We start from the raw sequence: 5,714 nt of genomic DNA, 5'->3' as shown, positions 1-5,714 counted from the left end.
ATTCAATCAGCTACGTCAGATGGCACTGCCCCCGCGACTGTCTGCAGCAGTGCGCTGGTGTAAATGTGAACGAGTTTAATGCCAGTGTAATAATGAATGGCTGTTTGCAACGCTGCAAACTTATCCACGGGAAGGTGGAGTTACCCTCAAATTACGCGACACACGATGAGCGTTATAGAATATATAAGAATGAGACAAAAACAATAAATTGAGTCACTTCCTTTATGTTGCATTATTGGAGAGTAATCTGTATAAGAACTTCTTCCGTCCACAATAAAATGAAAACAGCCTCCCCATACATAGTCTAAAATGTTTCACAACAGGGTCAACTTCCAATCAGCATTGGGACAAGTCTTTAGGGTAGAGCAGTGCAGAAACATTGACATTAAACCAGAGGGGGGGGGGGGAGGAGGAATCTTTTTTTTTTACATTTCCCCCAAAATGAACATATCAATGGTCAGGCATCACTTTAGAATATCTTAACAGTTGTATGTATGCAGTCTGATCTTTGTTATTTTCAATTTAGAAAATAGGTGCTTTTGATTTACGGTAGCTTGAGTAGTTAGTGAAAACTGCCTACCCAATACACAGAGTGACCCCATGAGTGCTGAAAATAATAATCTGTAGACTTTCACACCATATCCAAAACAGTTGAGATATATATATATACATATACATATACACATCATCCTAATGCCATATACATGTTTGGGGTACAAGCACCTACCAGACATCAGGTAGCACAGACAACAAAAATGTCAGATTAAAAAAGAAAAATGCATTGAGGTAAACATTGTCAGGAAATTTGAGATGGTTAATATACTTAATGTAGTTAGCAGAAGAACATTGTGTTCAGAGATGAGATTCAAATTGTTGTAAACTTCACTTTCAAAAACAATTACTGGCATGTCACTATTTTTTTTATTTTTAAGAATAAATCTTCAACCAAATCTCAACTCCTATAGATTATCAACATAACTAATTGCTGTCCTTAGTTTTCACCCCTTCCCTTGTGATGTAGGCAAAACAATAGCTACCCATTTGTTTTGGGGGAGAAGCATCAATCATTAACGCAAAGGCCAACAAAACCCCATCTTCAGCCTTGTCTACTATGATCCATTGGCGCAAGGTTCCTTTTCAGAAGTTCCAGATTACAACTCATCTTTGTGTTTAGAGTCAGTTTCTTCATCCTTTTTATTAATCTCTTCTGCATCCTGTTTCTTTCTCTCCTCTTCCTGACTGTCCATCATCTTTTCAGGGTCCTGTGCAGACAGCAAAAACAATTATTGACAGGGTAGGAGACGCTGCACACATCACCTCTTAGAGAGGGCATATTATATTGACAACTCAATCTAAACATAACTGGTAAAGTTGATGGTATATCACACAAAAAAAGGAGACCATCGACTTACCTTTGTTGCACCCCATGTCTCGTTCCCTACTTCTTCTGCAAGCTTTGGGTCATTGAGAAAATTGTCAAAAATAGTCCCCGACTTCACCTATAAAATGCTAAAGGGTCATTGGTTGAGATTTAAATAAACATTCACTTTACATTTTTTTTAAGTCAAAAGAATAGTAAAAGTTAAACGCTACACACAATGTTACATTAATCAAGGATTAGAGTCAGTCGCTCTACCTGCCACATATCCAATCACCCCCATGCTGGCATATTTCAAGGTCAGCAGTGTAGTCAGGGTTGTCAATTTCAGGGTTCACCCATTTCCCCTTGTAGGCAGGATTGTCAATCTGTTTAGGCTTCCACTCCCCCTGGGAAAATCAATGTCAGAAAGTGCTTAGTTCCTTGTGCAAAAGTATTTTTTCCCCCACTATGTATCCAAGTAAATAGGCAAATTAGTAAAAATGGCAAGACCACAGTTCACCAAGTGTAGTGCATTCACACCAAATCCTTGTGGCCATGAGTACAAACGACCGTGGAGGCCTACCTTATAGTCAGGGTCCGTGACCATGGGAGGCTCCCATTCACCATCCATCTCATCGTTCCAGTCATCAGGCTTCTTGGCATCAGGGTCAGGGATAGTCTCAGCCACATCCCAGTCCTAAAGGAAACAGTGGCTTAATAATGTCACCTGCATTTTCTACAGAAAATGAAGTGGTGTTCTCATGCATTCTTTAATGTCTTGTTAACATACCTCTAGTTTCTTGTCTTTAGGATCAATGTTCTCGCTCATCCCAGTCATCTGGCTTCTCAGAATCAGGGTCCTTTATCTTCTTGGGGGGGGAAGGAAGTCCCAGTCCTCCTCTAGGCTTCCAGACTCAACTTTCTTGTTGTCGATCTCCACCTCGTAGGTGTTATCCAGATTGACTACCAGTGTGTACATGTGGGTATATTCATCATCCTAGGGAACACACAACAAGTCACTGCATGCAAAAACAAAAATAATGTTTCTTTAACTTCTTTAAGGCCAATACTTTTAAAACATAATACTGAGAAAAAGGTGGGATAGCAAAATGTTCAACAGATAACAGATGGTGAAGCTCATAGATAATAAATACAACTGTTCCCATTGACTAGAAAATATAGCAGAATTGCTTATGGACAAAAGGGCTTCTCAGCACTTGCCTGGACCACAGATGTCTGGACCTAAGACAGCCAAAACACAGACACAGGACACAGGAATTTAACTTCACACTGCCAATAGTATGTGGTGTAAAGTAGCCAGGCAACTCAAGACAGTGAGACAAACACAGGGAACAATACCTAGGGGACTCTCAAAACAGAAAGGAATGTGACAAGTGAGTCATAACCTACTTTCCAATGTTCCCAGTTACAAATAGGATGTTTATACTTACCAAACATGATGTTGTTTGTGGATTCTCCATGCATTTACTCCTGGTTGAGATCAGCTGGGAAACACTTGAGGTAGCCTCCACCACAGTCAATGTTCTGTTCATGTTTCACAGTAAACTGGATTACCAGTGGCTGGTCTTTGTTGCTGACGGACTCAAAGCGGGAGGATGCAGAGTAAAAGCGAGCATCCTGGCTGGTTTGAAGTCCTGACATTTTATAAACGCTCAAGAAATACTCATATCAAGTGTCAACCTATTGAGAAACAGCTAGACGCACCAGATTCTATTGCTGGAGCCTAAATGGCAAGATGACAGAGGCACCTTTGTCTTTGTCAACGTCGCCATAGAATTTCCCAGCAGTGAGAACAAACGTCCCATAGTCTGATTTGTGTTCAGATTCCACCCATCAGCTTTTCCAGGCATCTGCAAAATGTTATTCAAAAGTCAGGTGTAAGTAAGTCACCTGAGTAATGAGGGCATAGCCACTCGGCAAGGGCCATGTACCTGTGTAGTTAATCTGGGAAAAGAGCAGAGGGAGTGCATGCAACCCATTGATGGTGTTTTGGATGAGTAATCACTAAATCAGAACATGTCAGCTAAATGTGAATTACATTTTGAGCATGTCGAGCTGATATTGCAATAAAGTGAGCAGGCTATGAAATTGTGTCTCTGTGACACTCATCCAACAGATGACATGTAGTCCAATCACCACATTTCAAATGTCGAACCCCCCATCTTCAAATTGTTCTCGGAAATAAAATAGTGATGCGATCGATACGGCCATCAAAACCATCGACAGGGTTGTCATTTCAGCTTGCTAAAAAAAATAGAAAATGTCATTAACAAAGTAAATAAATACCATACATTTTATAGACACTAAATCTAGCAGTAAAACTAGCTATGGCTAGTTACATGCTATATTGGTCAAAATCCTGACCTCAAATGCCGTACTTACTGCAAGCCCCAAACGCTGCTGATGGTCTCTCGTTTCCGAACAGATGTCTGGTTTTCATTGCATTGCAACTCCAGGAGGAAGCGTAACAACCTTTAACCAATCGAATTAATTGAAAAAAGCATGGGACAAATCGTTTCAGCCAATGCCAGCTGACCACGCGTTTGCTTCACAAACGCCCCTCAGTAGCCTAGCCGAATGGGTAGATGGTCTTATCTCTCGCACGGCGCCCCGGGTGAGAGAGAGAGCGGAGTTTGCACGAATGCAGTAGAATGGGTAGAAAAAAACACGCCACACACCCGCCAGCTGCGATAAATCATGTGCACCTTCTGTGATTCTGGTAGTAGTTTTTCTTATATTATTTACAAAGCGATTTAAAATATACAATATAGAAAAACAAACGGAGTATAGAACATAGTATACAAACAATGGTCAGGGGAATAAAGACAATACATTATTTAAAGACCTTGTGAAACTTACGAACGTTCAACGTTTTGATTGCTTTTTTGTTTTGAGAAGAAATTGTGTTAATATTTTTGTTCAATTTCATAAAAAAAGAATAAGAGGCTTTTGACTCAAATGTACATTTTATGAATATGGATTTTAGCTAAAATAACAATGAGGTTACTTAAGAAGAAAGGCTTTGCATATATGTTAATATACTTTGTAAACCAAATATCACATTTTCAAGTAGAAGGGAAATATTTGCATGTATTTGATCTAAAACAAATCTTATAATATCTTGCCACAGCTTCCAGGTATAAGAGCAATACCAAAATAAATGTAAAGCAGTTGTTAATTACAGGAGGTATAAAAAACATATTTTTTTTCTTTCTTAAAAAAAAAAAACTTTTCAAGATAATGTTTAGTAGTGTAGCCTTTATGGATTAATTTAGAATAAATATCTTTAATCTCATTAGTTAAAAGACATTTCTGAGAAAGAGACCCAAAAAAAGAAAGGCCATTCTAGAAAGACATGAGGTATGGGACTGAAACAACATCACATTGAAATAGAGCATATATTTTCCTAATATTGTTCAAAACAGAAGGAGAGAAATCTATATTGCCTGCTGTCAGCTGGATCAAGAGAAGGTAAAGAAGAGGGGATGGATTTGGCTACATCCCTAAAAAGTACAATAACTCCAGAGGGGATTGCATCTCGAATCCCACCGTACCTTCTCCAGTGTGCAATCTGGTTTCCGAGCCGGTCATGGGTGCACCTCAGCCACGCTCAAGGTACTAAACGATATCATAACCGCCATCGATAAAAGACAGTACTGTGCAGCCGTCTTCATCGACCTTGCCAAGGCTTTCGACTCTTTCCATCACCATATTCTTATCGGCAGACTCAGTAGCCTCGGTTTTTCTAATGACTGCCTTGCCTGGTTCACCAACTACTTTGCAGACAGAATTCAGTGTGTCAAATCGGAGGGCATGCTGTCCGGTCCTCTGGCAGTCTCTGTGGGGGTGCCACAGGGTTAAATTCTCGGGCCGACTCTTTTCTCTGTACAGTGCCTTGCGAAAGTATTCGGCCCCCTTGAACTTTGCGACCTTTTGCCACATTTCAGGCTTCAAACTTAAAGATATGAAACTGTATTTTTTTGTGAAGAATCAACAACAAGTGGGACACAATCATGAAGTGGAACGACATTTATTGGATATTATAAACTTTTTGAACAAATCAAAAACTGAAAAATTGGGAGTGCAAAATTATTCAGCCCCCTTAAGTTAATACTTTGTAGCGCCACCTTTTGCTGCGATTACAGCTGTAAGTCGCTTGGGGTATGTCTCTATCAGTTTTGCACATCGAGAGACTGAATTTTTTTCCCATTCCTCCTTGCAAAACAGCTCGAGCTCAGTGAGGTTGGATGGAGAGCATTTGTGAACAGCAGTTTTCAGTTCTTTCCACAGATTCTCGATTGGATTCAGGTCTGGACTTTGACTTGGCCATTCT

At 39.9% G+C, this 5,714-nt stretch overlaps 1 pseudogene; it reads right to left on the bottom strand.

Annotated features, from left to right (window-relative positions):
• Window positions 1-208: 208 nt before the first annotated feature.
• LOC109902624 (calreticulin-like) lies at window positions 209-3,837 on the bottom strand (annotated as a pseudogene).
• Window positions 3,838-5,714: the final 1,877 nt, after the last annotated feature.

The sequence above is a fragment of the Oncorhynchus kisutch genome, linkage group LG13, assembly GCF_002021735.2.
Source record: "Oncorhynchus kisutch isolate 150728-3 linkage group LG13, Okis_V2, whole genome shotgun sequence".
Taxonomy (NCBI): domain Eukaryota; kingdom Metazoa; phylum Chordata; class Actinopteri; order Salmoniformes; family Salmonidae; genus Oncorhynchus; species Oncorhynchus kisutch.
This window is presented reverse-complemented; position numbering and strand designations above follow the sequence as displayed.